The 17,169-nt window shown below is 38.7% G+C and overlaps 1 long non-coding RNA gene across 1 annotated transcript; it reads left to right on the forward strand.

Moving 5' to 3' along the window:
• Positions 1-9,899: 9,899 nt before the first annotated feature.
• On the forward strand, positions 9,900-16,047 carry LOC309864082. Its single transcript, XR_014311375.1, has 3 exons — positions 9,900-10,036; positions 13,837-14,025; positions 15,411-16,047. It is a non-coding gene; the product is annotated as an uncharacterized lncRNA (long non-coding RNA).
• The last annotated feature ends 1,122 nt before the right edge of the window (positions 16,048-17,169 follow it).

Consider the following 17,169-nt stretch of genomic DNA (forward strand, 5'->3'; position numbering starts at 1 on the left):
GATGGTTCATTGCACTTCCTGCATTTCCTTTCCTGGGGGTAACTGTAGCTTCACAAAGGTCTCAGCAGTATCTTACCTTGGCATCCAGGCTGGTAGCGGAAATGACAGGGGTAGGAGAATCAGGTCATCCTGTTTTTCAAATTGTAGTTGGTTGGCAGCTACCTACTCCATCTGTGCATAAGGATAAACATCATGCCACGTGAAGACCATTACAAAATCTATCTTAAAAGGGAAGGAGAATCAAGTCACAGGTGGGAATGAAAATGAAATTTGAATAACTAGGAAAGCTCAGATTCACAAGATAAGAGGGAAGATACCCAATTGCATTTTATTTAGGAAAATACATTTTGAGGGTATTGTCCAGTCTAGAATCATGTCTGGCCTTTCCTGACCAAACTCCTGGAGGGCACAGCAGATGCCCAAATCTTCTAGGCAAGTGAAGCTGGTGAGAATGTATTACACACTTTTAATATTTAGTGATTGTAGGTCTCTATTAGAAATGATGAAATTCTGGGCTGGATATCACAAGGTCTATGTAATGCTCCCACTCCAACTTCCTGGGTGAATTCAATGATTTAAACCATTTTTACCTTCAACGTTCACATCTATTAAATGGCTGTGAGAGGTACAACCTATGTAGATAAGTATCATTTGGATAAAAGGGTATTATATCAGTGCTATAAAGTGAAGGCATTATCACCTAAATAGTGACCTCTTATTTTAATTCCCAGAGGACATAATAAAGTCTAAGATCTACTGCACAATTCTATAACCTTCCCGTTTTCTTGCACAGAAGCCCCATTCCCAACACTGGTGTTATTTAGGTCGGACTAGCTTATTCTAATCGGATAAGACTTAAGTCTCATTCACTATAAAACTAGACCTGTAGATTCTGCTATGCCCCGAACCTCAACTCTCTTAACTTCATTATCTCTGGCCTTTTCTCCCTATTCCTTAGTCATATTTCAAACTCTAACCTAATTCCTTTCAACTGTCTGTACTATTTTGCTCTCACTAGTTCTCCAGGTTTCTAAAGTCTTGGTCCTGAAACTATGTGACCAAATATCCTCGATTTCTGCCTGTCCTGTGACTGGAACCTCCCAGTCTTCATAGGCAAGGTTTCCTTCACTCTGAGCTGACCTGCCAAGACTCCCCATCTTACCTCACAGACTCTGAGAAGAGATATGGATCACTGAAATTTTCAGTGGGCTGAGATCTGTGTGTGCTAAGCACATTGGAAGGGAGATATTATTTGTCATTGTAATTTTGACAATGGAAACTAGGGCTTGGAAACCAATATTTGTATTTGACAATGGTCTGATGGATGAATGTAACTCAGAAGAGTCCATGAATTTTGTGATATTTCTAACCCACCCCAGTACAGTACAAAATAAATCATTAAATATGAAATCCAGAAACTCTCTACCAAAGTGAAGTCAGTCTTTTTATTAGTTTCATAAAATCATTAGTCAGAATTAAAGAAACTTTGGGGTTATCACAAGATTGTCATCTGACCTCTCTGAAGTATCACTGAAAGAGGGAATAATCAAGCAAAACTCAAAAACTCCTGGAACTAACTCAGTATTTTTTAAAAAGTGTCTTTATGGAGAATTTTAAAAGTATTTAATTATTTTCTATTTAAAATTGTCTTCCATTTTGACTGAGTTACAATCATACTTAGGACAAATAAATTAGCCTTAGTCATTTCTGCATTCCCATGGCCCATCCAGTTATTCATTTATTTATATATATTTGTGGAATGCCTACAATGCAGCATGAACTGTTATGGTTGGGTGTGCAATCATGAGGAAAACAGACATGATAATAATCCTCGTGGCACTGAAATCCAGTAAAAGAGAGATACAAAAATTAAAATAATTTTAGGTAAAGAAAAATGACAATGAAAAAATAAACAGGTGCTGGGGCACCTGACTGGCTCAGTCAGTAGAACATGCAACTCTTGATCGGGGTCATGAGCTCAAGCCCCACACTGGGTATGGAGCCTACTTTAAAAAGTTTAAAAAAAATAATGAACAAGATGCTTTAATAGAAATACTGGGTTAGAAGTACACCTTAAGTGGAATTATCACGGGAGGCATCTCTAGGACAGAGGCATTTAAAAGAAGACCAGAAAAGTGGGAAATATCCAGTAGTGCCATGTGAAATATATGGGTGCTGGGAGAAGAGTGACCCTGGTTTGAGAGATCTGCAGATATAAAAATAATACAGCAGCAAAGAGATTGGCATGCTTCAGCAATGGGCAGATGGTACTGTGATTAGAATAGAATGAACAAGTGGGAATTTGGCCTAATATGAGGCTGGAGAATGAAAAGGATCAGGACATGTGGGACCTTAGAGGTCATGCAATGAAGTTTGGATTTCATTATTTGTAAAGATTTATCTATTTATTTGAGAGACAGAGAGAGAGAGAGAGAGAGAGAGAGGATGTTTATGAACAGGGAGAGGGGCAGAGAGAGAGGGGGAGAAAGAATCCTCAAGCAGACTCCCCATTGAGGGCAGAGCCTGATGTGGAGCTCAATCCCAGGACCCCAAGGTCATTTCCTGAGCTGAAATTAAGTGTCAGCCACTTATCTGACTGAGCCCCCCAGGTGCCCTGAGTTTGCGTTTTATTTTAACCATGCTGGGAATCTAAGAATTCCTTTACGATGGCCAATTCTATGTGCCAACTTGAGTGGTTCATTGAGCACCCAGATATTTGGTTGAACATTATTCTGAGTGTTTCTTTGAGGGTGTTTTGGATGAGATTGACATTTAAATCAGTACTGTAAGTAAGCAGATTGCCCTCCTTAATGTGGGTCTCTTCCAATCAGTTGAAGACCTGCATAGACCCCAGAGTCACAGATCATTCTTCCTGCTTGACTGCCTTCAAGCTGGGACATTCGTTTTTTTCCTGCTTTCAGTCTTAAACCTTGGTTCTTCCAGGGTTTCAAGTCCACTGGTATTTGGACAGGCACTACACCTGCAGTTCTACCGAGTCTCAAACTTGCTGACTCACCCTGCAGATCCTGGGACTTTCCAGCCTCCATAATCATATGAGCCAATTTCTTATAATAAATCTCTTTTACACACACACACACACACACACACACACACACACACACACACACACATCCTATTAGTTCTGTGTCCCTGAAGAACCCTGACAACAGAGAAGTGACCATTTTCTTAAGCAGAGGACTGACACAATCCAATTTTATTTTAAAGACACCACTGATTACAGTGTGGGGAATAGTAGTAGATTGAAGAAAGATAATAGCAAATATGTTTTTGTTTCTAAATATTTTTCAGTTCTCCCTGTAAAAGAATATACCTTCTTTCCCCTTGGAATCTTGACCTTATCACTTTCTTTGACCAATAAAGTATGAGCAGAATAATCAATGCCACATTAGAATGGAAGTTCTAGGAGCCATTTTGCAGTTTTTCCATTATTCTTTCCTCTTGGCCACGAGAGCAGTGTGTCCCAAATAGGAGTATTTCCTTCAGCCTGGATCCTTGAGTAAAGAAGATACATGGAGCAGAGCCATAGGCAATACGCATTGTGAGCCAGAAAAAAACCCTTACCAATGTAAGCTCTTGTGATGGGGGCTTGCTTGGTGCTATAGTGTAAGCTTGTAAACTTCCCCATATAGAGAAGCTAGAAGGCTGTTGCCTCTGTCCAGGTGAGGGACGCTGGCAGCTTAAACACAAATAATAGCAGCAAAGGTAAAGATGAGTGAAGGGCCTTGGAGTAGTTTGCATATTATGATGGTTAATTCTATATGTCAGTGTGGCTGGGCTATGGTGCCCAGTTGTTTGGTCTGAGGGATTTGTGAATGTGGTTAAAATCTGTAATCACTTGACTCTAAGTAAAGTGATTAACCTTTAAAATGTGGGCGAGACTCGTGCAGCTGAAGGCCTCAAGAGCAAATATGTGAGGTTTCTCAGAGAAGGAGGAATTCTGCCTTGAGACTGTTAAAGAAATCCTGCCTGGGTTTCAGCCTGCTGATTTACTCTGTGGTTTTGGACTTGTCAGCCTCCAATATCATGTGAGCCAATTCCTTAAAATAAATCTCAGTTTCTCTCTCTCTTTCCCTCTTTCTGTCCTGTTCTCCCTCTCTCTCCTACTCTCTCTCTCTTTGTTTCTCTCTCCTTCCTTGTATGTATGGAGAACCCAGGGCAGATAAATGACTGATAGGGATCCAGAGTCCATGGACTGGTTTGTGATGGGGCTATGGGGAGCTAAGACCCTTAAGGTCTTGCCTGTGCACCTGGGTGGCTGGGTACATCACATGTGACCTATGTCTTTGAATGGAGGCCGCAATCAGTACTAGAAAAAAATTTGATCTCCAATTCAAAAAGAATCTCAAACATTTTTGGAAGTTTGGACAGCCACTGGAATTTCATAGATAAAAATTTTAAAAGTCACCAAAGTGCTGGGCTTTATGGAAAAAAAAAAAATCACTACAGGAACTATGAGGAGCCGTCAAGAAAGTCCTGTGCAATTAAACAGTCCTTGAAACGGGCTATTGATTTTCCACATTGTTCAGCAATGCACTTCCAGAGCTATTCACTGGCATTCTAGTCACCTTAAAATGCTACTGTGAAAAAAAAAATGGTAAAGGTGGAAGAAAGCTCCTAAAATGTGCTGAGTTTCAGAAATTGCATGCAGAACAGTTACTCGTCCCCTGTCCTGCACACCATCAGCCAGGCAGGCCACAGACAGAGAAAGCCAAGTCCTGTGAATATGATTTACAGCCCGTGGGGGCTGCAGGAATAAACTATTAAGAATTCTTCCCAGCGCTCCCACTGGGGTGATCCTTCATTACAAACACAGACAGTATAAACCAGCAGCCTTCACACAACCAGCATGTGCAATGCTAAGGGTCTGGTCACAAAGCCAGACCAAGAGACCAACAAGAGGTCGAGGTCATGAATGGGAAATCACAGGGCTCAAGAACTCCATCTGTCCCTGCAGTCCTAGCTAGGAATCACATTTCTCTGCCCTGAAGACAGAGGTCCACATGTAGTAACCAGTTGGGGGGAGTTTTCTCATTACAGTCCAGGGACTGCAGGCAAAGGAAAAAACACACATTTTTCTCTTGGAAGGTCTACCTATATTTATAATTTTAAGTATAAGATAATGATAATTAGAGTCTAATTTTTCATATTCACTTTAGGGTCTTCTGCTAATTTCTCCTTTTTGTTTGTTACCTTAAATCTTTTTAAGAGGTAAGTTCCCTGTGGCATCCACCTGACTTTTTTTCTCTTTTATTTTTTTTCTTAATGAATGAAGATCTCTTTCTCTCTCTCTCTCTCTTTTTAAGATTTTATTAATTTATTTGACAGAAACAAAGACAGAGAGAGAGGTAACACAGGCAGGCAGAGTGGGAGAGGTAGCAGCAGGCTTCCTGCTGAGCAGGGAGTTGGATGTGGGGCTCGATCCCAGGACCCTGCGATCATGACCTGTGCGGAAGGCAGATGCTTAACGACTGAGCCATCCAGGCACCCCTCTTTCATTTTCTTAACTGAGTTGAAGTTTTATGTTTTTGTTTTGATTCTTGATCAGTTACCAGGAACCTCATCGGTAGAAAAGTATTAGGATTTTTTTCTCAGACATGTACTCACTTCTGCTGGTGAAAAGTGGTATTTATGATTTTAAAGAGCAGAGATTGCATTCGTGCCTTTTTTGAAAACATGGAATGCCCAAGGATTCTAGGCTTATTGAAAAAGACAACTTTTATAGCAGGAATTAGATACCAGTTGCCATGGCCTCTCCTTGAACCCCAACTTTTCTTTTCCCCCCAATTCCTATTTTGCCTGCATTCTTTTCCCTCTTGCTGAGAGCTTCATGGTTCATCCCGGGGCACTGGAGCCGTGTTCCTGACAATCTCAGGGTACGGAAGCATGGACAGAACAATGGTGCCAGGACAAGCTGAAACAGTACCCCATTTATGATTTCCTTCCCTACACCTTCAAGATTCAATGATGTACATCTATTTAAACTAGCATTTAACTACACCCTTCCAACTCCCGCTGCCCAGCCCCCCAAGGACTGAAATGACTCTAAAAGTTTGAAAGGACGGACTATATGTCGGAATTTTGGATGCTACTTTCTTCACCTCTGCTGGCCCCAGATCTTTCCAGTGATCTCCCTTAGATTCCTGCAAGATCGGACTCAGGCAAAACCCAGGCCAAAGGGGCACATTTATGCAATGCTCATGCCCCACAAAATCTTTGAATATTTTCATCAGTCTGAAAGAAGGATCTTCAAAACTTCAAAACCTTCTTTTCCCCAGTGCTTCATTCACTGTCTCCAGCTGCACACCCACCAGATGCCCAACTCTTACTGAGCTAAAGAGCCCCACTCCCCTAAAGTGTGGTTTCCCTGTGTGCCACCCAGGGGAGAAGCAAAAAAGTGCATAGGTGGAAGAATTCCTTTATTTTCCTGCTCCACTGCTCTGATGACTTCCCATTGCTCCACTGAAGAGGGGCCTTCTTTTTTCCTGATGGGTCCTCCACTGAGGTGGTTACACAGTGGGGGAAGCTCTTTTTAAATCCTGTGCCCAACATCAGAGGATTGAAGCCCAGCACAGTAGTTTGGGAGGTTAGTTTTTATTCCCATCACGTTATAATCACCCAACCATATTCTACACAGAGAAGGTGCTAGCAGGAATAGGCCCTTCCCTGACCCAAGACAGGCATTTTGAGAATAAATGGCAGCTCAGCCATCATGAACTTAGAGGTTTCAACCTATTTCTGAATTGTAGAGGAAATATTGAATTGATATGTAAAATGTTCAATGGCGACCAAGGCGGGTAGGAGGAGACTTCTAGAACATCGATTTGCTTTGAATTGTGCCATTCACCTTCATATATGCTATCTCATTAATCTAAAACCTGTCCTGTAAATCAAGTGTTACTATTTCATTTTTGTATTTGAGTAAATTTTGGTTGAATGGTTAAGTGACTTCCTTAAATTTAACTCAATGTCATGTGAATGATAAGATTTACTCCTAAACGTTTATTATTTCTGATTGAACAACACACTGTCTTTCAAAAACGAGACAAAGCAAAGAAGGATGGGAAGTATATAAAAGTCAGGTAAGTTAACAGCCATTTTATCAGTAATGTAGGCAACTCTGCAAGTGGTTTCATTGTCTCTGGCAATACCCAGATGATACTCACTAACAAAAATCCCTCCATTTTGATATAGTCTCTTAAGCTTAGACATGTTTCCTGTTAGAGAAATAGTACAAAAAGAAAAGAATCCAGTTGAATAATTCTTTATCATTTATACTTCTAGTGAAGAAGCTCTCGATCTTTTTGGAAAGAAGAACTACTGTTATTTTCTTCCAAAGTGCCAGAAACCTGGAACACTTGGAGCTCCTTTGCTAGAATTGTGTTCAAGGCTGATTTGATGACCACATAAGGGTATCTGTTTCCTTGCACACATTCACATTTTTTTAACCATATTTGCCTATCTACTTTTTTTTTTATTGGGCTCTAAGTAGCTTTTAGCTATCATCAAAAATGAAATTCAGTATTAAAGATTAAAGATTGGTTACTGCCGAAGATAGTCCACAAAATGTGTATTCAATCCCAAAGACAATTCTGGAAATGTTTCAAACAAAAACAGCGAAACTAGAGGAAGTCTATGACGTCCAAGGAGTTTATTTTTGAAGGGGTACAAACTTCTCCGAATGTAAAAGTTAGGGTATGTTTATTATCACTTGCATTACCTTCCTGTAGCATAAAAATTAAAGAAATAAATTTTAAAACCCTCTTCCTTCTTAGATTTAGAAATCTGGGCAGAACACGGCATTTGAACCCTGTAATTCACAGAGGTACTTGGAGATTACTTTTATGCATTATGAGTATGACCTTTGTCAGCAACATAAGATAAATGAATGTATATACTCAGAGGAATCTTGAAAGAGTAGGGGAGAACACTGCGCAATATGTAAAAAAAAAAAAAAATCCAAGGATAAAGCAATCAGAAGCTGCTAGAATCCCCACCTCCTGAGATCTGAAAAGCACAGACAATTTGGCTCATCAGTTGCAGTAGGCATTGGCAACAAATAAAAACTGGAATTGGAATGTTCTGCCAAGAACTAAGAAAGAGGAAAGGTGGTAAGAAAGAGAAAATAGACTGTACAAATGTGGCACGTGCTGGAACAACTGTTCAGGGTGTTAAGGATAGAACACAGAAGCAAGAGAAGGATGCCTCTGTCCCAGGACTGATTTTTAAAAGAAGATGGAAGGGGAGGAGGAGGAGGAGCAGGGAAAGAAAGAAAAATAGAATTATTATCTGACAAGAGAACTTAGTGGAATCTGACAGGTGAAGTGATACGTATTTATCTCTTGGGTTGTTAATAATATGAACAATTGGAGCATATTTGCAGAGAACTTGCAGAACAAGTCTGTATCGGGAGACAATTCTCTTTGGGTCTTTCATATTTCTGCTGAAAGTCATGGATAGTCTTTCTTTCTGGAATATCTTTTCAACGATGTTTGTAAAGTAAACAACTTTAGAAAATAGAGTGTCTCCGTCTGGGGTAGAGGACAGACTATTTTTGCTGTCCAGGGTAGTAAAGATGTCATCTATGGGGCAAAGACTGAGCATTGTCTGTTGACAGCTTCTTTGAAAGACTGTGTTTCCTCAGCTCAAGTTCATCACCTGAGACACAGAACCACTGTGTGTGTTACGTCCCCGTGGGCTCCTCTGTGTGACCCATTTGGGACCAGGGGGCAAAGGAAATCAACGTGAACATGAAGCCTATAAAGCCTGCCATGCCATGAATAATAAGGTCCTTTGTCTCTGATACAAGGGTCCCATGTCTTCTGCTAGTATCCATAAGATTATGACTAGCTACCTTTTTAGTTGGCAAGCGGGGTGAAATTTCAGACCTTTCACTGCTCTGGACAGTCTGAACTTCCAAAGAGAGAATCATATAGGACCTATTAATAATCTCTGTCAAACAACAATTTTTATTTCCAAAGAAAAAATTAAAGCAGACATATATGCCAATGAGAAAAAGATAGATCCAAGTAGGAGGAGGAAAAAAAAAAAAAACTATCCAGCACAGAATGAAACCATTTTTTAAATGACTTATCAATCAATCAATAAATATAGGTAGATAGATAATGGGTAAGTGAGATAGATAGATGATGGATATACAGAGAAAGAAAAACACAGAGACACAGAGAGAAAGAGTAGAATGCAAATTTGGTTATGAGTGTGTGTGTGCGTGTTTTCATATGTGGGTATGGTTATTGAGCTCTGCATTAACATCAAGTTAAGAGCATGTGCACATAAAAATAAAATGCATGCTTCAAAATTTGTAGTTCAGAATTTGTATTTTAAAAAGGGTCCCTCAGGCAAGATCTAGAGTCTTCCTTCAAGGAGTTGGGTTGAGGATGAAATAAGTTGGTTTCGTATTTATTTTTCTCTTTGATTTCTACCTTTGGTGAACCTTCAGGAGAAATGATGCTGTATGAAAATTAGGTCTAAAATTGGCTCATTCATTTCAATTTTATTGCTTGTTCCTTTAAAGAAAAATGGAAGAGCAATAAATGAGCATTATCAGTTTGTGTTCACTGTGCTTTATATTTCCCATTCAGACATGGCTGTGTCCTGACCTTCCTTTTAATTTAGTCCCAACATATTTTTAGCATTTTATCTCATGATCGGTCTCAAAAACTTTGGGAGCACCTCACAGCATTCTGAGGTTACATTCCATGAAGATTTCAACCTCTTAGCTTGTTGGACATGCCACACCCCAAAACATTGAAAACTTTTTTTCCGGAGACTGCAGAAGTGTTCATGTATTTCCCTCAGGCTTTGTTTCTTCAGGAAATGAGGCATCTCAGCAACAACCTGGGTAAAGAAGACTGAAGGAAAATGTAGGTTTTTTTCTAATCCCTCACCGCCATTTGAGCAGTGCGCACAGAGTAAGAAAACCTTAATCTCGCTTTAACCACTGACTGCGTAAAAGAGACTTCATTGGAGGGGTCTACCTGAGATCAGAGCCTCAGAGGTGAGCTTCCTAAGACATAATTCCTCCCAAATCTCTAAAATCTTATGTCATGCGCATTGGGGTTTAGGACACAAATCCTTTCACTTGCTTTCATTCATTTTTTTCCCTTATTAACACTAAATCTGCAACAGATAAGAGAATTGGGAATCTTTATCCTCAAGGTACACAAGACTCCTCAAGAATGAGGGCCTAATATTTGCTAACACTTTTTGTTTCAATTTTCTTGCTTTAAGAACACTAACCTATTTCTATTTGTTGTTATGCACCACACCCCTACCCCATACGGTAACTTATCTTCATGACATAGCTTTAACTTCTTTTTTTAAAAAGATATAATTTATTTTATTTGACAGAGAGAGAGCACAAGCCAGGGGAATGACAGGCAGAGGGGGATGGAGAAGCAGATTTTCCGTTCAGTAGGTAGCTATATGTAGGGCTCCATTCCAGAACCCTGAGATCATGACCTAAGCTGAAGGCAGATGCCTAACAGACTCAGCCACCCAGACACCCTAATGTAGCTTTAATTTTTTTTTTTTTAAGATTTTATTCATTTGACAGACAGAGATCACAGTAGGCAGAGAGAGGGAAACAGGCTCCCTGCTGAGCAGAGAGCCTGGTGTGGGGCTCAATCCCTGGACTCTGAGATCATGACCTGAGCCGAAGGCAGAGGCTTAACCCACTGAGCCACCCCAGTGCCCCTAGCTTTAATTTCTAAATTTTTTTATACTTTGTTTCCATTTCAAATGTATATTTAATCTCATTTCTAACATGAATTCTCTTTTTTAAAAAAGTTTCTCTCACTTTTTTTTTTATTAAATTTTTGAATTTTTTTTATGAACATAAAATGTATTTTTATCCCCAGGGGTACAGGTCTGTGAATCGCCAGGTTTACACACTTCACAGCACTCACCATAGCACATACCCTCCCCAATGTCCATAACCCCACCCCCCTCTCTTTCACTTTTGACCACATTACTTTTTATGTAATTTTGGGTCTAGTTCCATTTTCCAGTAGAATACATATTTCTACAGAAGTGGTTGAAAGGAGAACTATTTTGCTGACTTGCTCAATAAGAAATGAAGTTGAAATAAAAATTGAACACAACAAAATCCCTTGGGAAGAAAGGTTTATTACCCCTGCCTGTCCTGTTCCTCTCCCAAGAGTCCATTATTTTGCTCCTTATAGTTGTCAGCTTTGGCAGCAAGACAAGACCACAATGTCATTTCCAGACTTCACTAAGATCTAGGCAAGTGTCACCAGCATCCTATCTCCTCTTTGTAAGTTTCCAGTTCTCTCTATACTTTGCTTTAAACCTGTCTCTTCCTACTTGGGTGTCCCTGCTCCTTTTCCCAATCTTCTGAGTTTGTTTTTGTTCTCAGCACATTTGTCGGGCAGGTACACTTAAAGGCCCCTGATTTTCCTAACTGAGAAAACCTTTCCTTGATCCATATGCCAGCTTTGTCACCTTCCTGAGCTTCTCTTTAATGACATGTCCCTAAGGTATGTGAACTCCTTGGGGTCTGTCATTGCAATTTTATGTCAGAGAACTATTTTAAATACACATTGAAAGCATGATTTTGGTTCTTTCTGACACTTTACCACCAAAATGTTTTCTTTAGTCATTAAAAAATATATATTGAGTATCTACCATGTGCTAGATAAGTTGCTATGTGCTGGCAACAGGGGGTTTCATTAGACATGGTGCCTGCTTTCTTTGAATTTACAACATCTCAGAAATATTAATAGGCGGTTTCTTTTGTTGCATATAATTGATTAATACTCAAGATCTGAAACGTTAGATGCATTCATTTATTCGAATTCTTCCTCAACTCTATATTGTAACTTTCACTGCATAATTTACATAAATAAAATATAAAACTCTCCATGGCTGAAACTTAAAAAAAAAAAAAAAAAAAAAAACCTTAGATGGAAAGATGCAGACTTTTACCATAGATTTTATACTAGGAACTATTTAAGGAAGAATTATCTGAAAGTGGAAATGCAAGAGCTCTGAGCCATCATTGAGAATATCGGTCCCTGTCACCAAAAACCTTCATGGCTTCAGAAAAGTCATTTAATCTTCTGAATTTCAGTGTCTTCCTCTGTTAAGTGATGGGTGGGAATAAATGTTCTCTTAGCTTTCAGGTCAAAAATTCAATGCTTCTAAATGTAGACGTATTTCGGGTATGAAATACTATTCTAAACACAACTCTTATGGGAATTCAGTGCAAGGTAAATATTCAGCTGGCAGACAGAAGAGTGTTTACTGGATAGAGAGACTGAAGGTTGCACTGAAGGTCCCACCATGAGCAGTGCAGGATGACCAGGCCTGCCTGTCTCAACCCCCAGCACCCCTCCCGTCTCAGCAAGGTCAGGCTCAGAGCCAGCAGAACATTACTGGTCAGCTACAGCTTTTCTTCTGGGTCCAGTGATAATCTTTCCAAACTTTTCTGCAAAATTAGACTGAAATGAAGTTTTGTTATGGGATATGCATGACTATCAGGACTGGTAGTCAGATCAAGACAAAGAGGAATCCATATAATAATTACGTCCTCCCGTGATGAAAATGGATCTTTCCTGTATCTTATACAGATCTGCCATTCCCGAAGCTGTGCTCTACAGAGAACCAGAAAATAAAATGTGTATTATAAAATCATGAGAGCAATTGCAGTATTGATGACGGTATTAGTGCTTTTCCCAAAGACAATAAAATAGGGAAAACAGTAGACATTTTCTTCATGCAATTTAAAATAGATGTGGACTTAAATAAAAACTGTTCACACATAAAATTTATCTTCATGCAAAGTAGTCTTGGAGATGAATATTCACTGCTCATTTAATGATTAATTGAAATGTGTTAGATATTGGTCTTGAGGAAAAATATGATTTTTTTTACCCTTTAAATTATCATTTTTGTTTCTGCTTTGGCATTTGTTAAGGATGTACTTTTAAGATGAGCTCTTCTTAGTCTTTGATACCATGTCTGCATAGTATGAAGCTGATATATGGTTTATTCCGTACTTTATAGTGGATAATGTCATAATCTTGATACGATTCTCAGTCTCTAATGACTCAGGGACAAAGTCAATGACAGATCTCTAGTTTTATATTTTCACTAAGAACATGATGACTTCTAAATCAATAAGGTTGCCTTCATTTGACCTTGACCAAATGTGAAAAGATATAGCAAATTATCCATAGACTTTTAAATATTATTATAAAACAATGCCCCATATCAAGGAATACACTCATTTTCTACATTTTACATGTCATATTTTAGAACCATGTACTACTCATCACTTGAAAAACACCATTTAACTCCCAGCAGCCTAAAATACGTGCTACCAGAAGGAGATTTCCAATGGTCTTATTAAAAATGTTTGCACTTAATATATGTATTATCATATTCTACTATTATTTCAGTCTCTCAGGATAGCTCTTAATACTTTAAGATCTTGGTTAAAGATGTACAAACCCCATACATATTCAACAACAACGGCAGTTTTCCTTGATACAACCAAACCAAATTAAAGAGTATATTGGATAGAAACAAATCATTTTATTTTCTTTAACTGTTCTAATTTAAAAGGTGGTATCAGACCATGGTTATTGGTGTCTTGAAGCTTAGTGTGTCATAGTAAAGTGATCTCAAAAGGTGATAAATATTTATGACTGTGTGGGTTAAATGGATGTGCCTGCATGTTTCCAAATTTTATGTATTATGCAAAATAACCACAATATTACTTTGGATTCACTAAAAGTTATCTTAAAATTTTATCTGTGATTTTTTTTTTCAAAGCTATCATTTCTTACTTCAAATCTCAGCTTCTCATGAATGTTCTCCTGGAAACTGCTGCGTGCTCACATAATTCATCTTGTGGATTGAGGCCATAAGTATTAACAAATTAGCTGCAATCAAATTTGGCACTTTAAAATTCCATCTATCCTCTTCAGGGCTTGCTGAGTCAGAGCTCATCAAGTGATAAAGGTCAGTTCAGGAGATATGAACTAAATTATAATTTTCAGATTAAGGGAAAAATATTTATGAATTTGCAAGGTATGCTGGGTCAGTGGCTTCTGAGACATAAATTTTTCAGCCCCCATCTCCTCTGTCAAAAACGAGGGTATAAGAACTAGCCTGGATCCCTCTTTTACAGATCAACCAAGATGGGACCTACCTGGGAACTTTCTGACTGATTTTTCTGATAGTGTTGCCAGGATTTCAAAGCAGAAAGCATATCTTGTGGTGTCATGTGTGCTATTGAATTGTCTTGGAGCACAGCAGGTAGGATCTACCTGGAAGAAAAATCCATCTTTCTTCAATAGAAAGAAAGACATTGAAGTAATTAGGGTGTGGGAGGGCGGTTAGCAAGAATTTAATTAGATGGTCCTGTTTGAAAACATTCTTTCACTAATCTTTATCATCCTATGAACTCAAAGATGTATTTTTCTTTCCCCCCTCATGGCAAGTTTGGCGAATTTAAGATTTTTAATTTGGTTAAACATGCTGAGTGAAATAATCAATCTATTAAAAAAACAAACAAAAAAGATGTCAGTCTCAATTTACTAAATCATGTCATTGAAAGCAAAACTTTATTTAAATGGAGAATGTGGGATACCTGTGTTGTTACAAGTTATGTATGAATTATATAAAGTCCCTAAATGGAGAAAACTGAAGGGAATGATAGGAATATTATTATTAAAGTTTAAAAAATGGAAGTAAAAGATTTAAGCATTAATAAAGAGAAACCACAAATGACAATTTGCATAACAGGAAAAGCAGACATAGATGAATTATGATAATCCATGTTTCTCAACATTTTTTAGCCAAGGGTTTGAGGGAGATCATGATAAATTTTACACTATAAAGATTTTTTAGTAACATCACATAAATTAATCCTTACAATTTTATGTTTCCACTATTCATAATATTTTAGTGATTTTTTTCCCTGAGTACCCCATTTTGAATAATTTGACCTATGTTAGCATTGTACCAAAATTAAGCTTTCCACTAAAAGGTAATCATCCTGATTATAGAAGTGTAAGTGGGTTGCTAGGCAGGAGAGAGATCTCTCTGACTGGGAGAGATATTCAAGTATCCAGAACCAGGCAAAGAGTTGAAAGGCACTGCGAAGAAGAAACTCTATGGGTTTTAATTCAAGCAGTCAATTGTCTGTTCAGTTACATGCACAGACAATTATTTTTCTGTGGGATTGATCAACCATCTTAAACCCTTCCTTGATGGTTGAAATTTTCATCTCATTCTACTAAAGTGATTTTTTCCCCCATGAGCACCTCTCCAATTGGACAATGAAAGTCAGTGGAAAATAGAATTCTCTTTTTAAAAATCACTTCTTTTACCTATTTTTGCAGTTCAAGTGATATGGAAACTAATACCTGTGTCAAGGGTTTTCATCAGGCGTGGGCTGCTGCAGGACAGAATGTCTTCTCGCTGCATTGCTTCCTTGAAAACTGCAGCTTTAAGATAAAGTTGGAATATTATACTAGATTTGTTGTATTTACGCCTCATCTGTAGAAGCACACTTGGGCTGTGGAGCTGAAAGCTGGCAAGACTTGGACCTATGTGACTAGAACAGCATAAAAGATGTGAGGAAGACTTGGCTCCTGTCTTCAACAGCTGCATGTGCTCTGAGTGGGAAAGCAGGAGAGAGGACCTATGTACTTGAGTAGCTGCTGGGCCCCCATGAGATGATGCTGCATTTGTTAAAGCATCTGCCTGTGTCCTTCTATAAAGCTAAGGAAATGTATCTTTAAAGCTTATTTGTGCTTTGTGTTTCTAATCGCCAATTTGGACATCCACCTATGACTGTGTTGCTACGATATCATACCAGACTTTTCTTCCTAGTTTAATCACCCTTCCACTCTGCTCTCCGATCCTACAGATGTGGGGAATACCAATCTATAACACAAAATGGAGTGTGACTCAATGAATATTTATCAAGTGCCTGCTATTTGGGAGAAGGAATGGGGTTTTCAGCAGAATCTCTGGAGAAAGCTATTTTTCTTCACACACACACACACAAAAACAAAAACCCGCACACAGCTGCATTTTCACAGACATACACACAGCCTGCGTGTCATCTCTCTGCACTCAGGCGTAGTAACATATGGGAGAAAAAGTCATCTATTACTACAGGCTGTGACAATCACGAAGAGAATTTATTGCAGAAGATTAGCCAACACTATTTCAGCAGGAGGTCCAGAAATTATCTATCAAAGATTCAGGGACTTGAGGCAACATTTCATCTCATTTATTCAAATGCCTTGGGCAAATAAAATTATGATTAAAGCACCTAGCAACCTGTGTCCTGTACATTTTGACACGCTTACTGCTAATTGATTGTTTGGGTCCAGTTCACGCTCTAAGGGAAATAGATTACTATTAATTTTGGTTGACATTTCATATAAGGGCATATATTTTGTTTTTAGTTATTTTTGTGAAACTGAAATCTGATTCTGTAATTCTTCTGGGGGAAATGGAGGTGTCATGATTTGTCTCCATCCTGTGGCCTTTAAAAGCAAGCAACAAAGTCGCCATCCAACTAATAACACTATGAATAAACAATTGGTTAAGCATTGTAAAGCATGAATGTTAATACTACACCACTTAACCAAGCTAATCAAACTTGATATGGGAAGGATGTTATACAGATAAGAATACAAATGAATTCCCCAAAGTGTTCCTCAAATGTATTCCTTAAGCTTGGTCACTTTCATTTAGCCACCCACCAGTTTCTTAACCCTTCTTGGTGCTAGTTGAACTTGAATACATTTCAGATGCGACAGCCACATTAGCAAAGGTTTGCAAAAGCTCTCTACTTGGGATCTGCTTTTAATGCACGGATAGAGCAACAATCTGGACAACATAAGTACGTAAACACAAATAACCAGCCAACTGTTGGGTTCAGCAAATATTTATTGAAGATCCATTGTTACCCTTTGCGCAGGCCACATGCAAACAACTCTGAGTAAGTAACAGATGCATCCTTGAGGAGTTCAAGTCTCCTGGGGAAAGACAGAGAGGTAAAGAGCTAACATCAGTGAAACATGGTGAGGGCGACAATAAAAGTGTGCATGGACTCTTGGGGAGTTCCTAAAAGATATGCTAAGC

Source organism: Mustela nivalis (assembly GCF_964662115.1).
Source record: "Mustela nivalis genome assembly, chromosome: 5".
NCBI lineage: Eukaryota > Metazoa > Chordata > Mammalia > Carnivora > Mustelidae > Mustela > Mustela nivalis.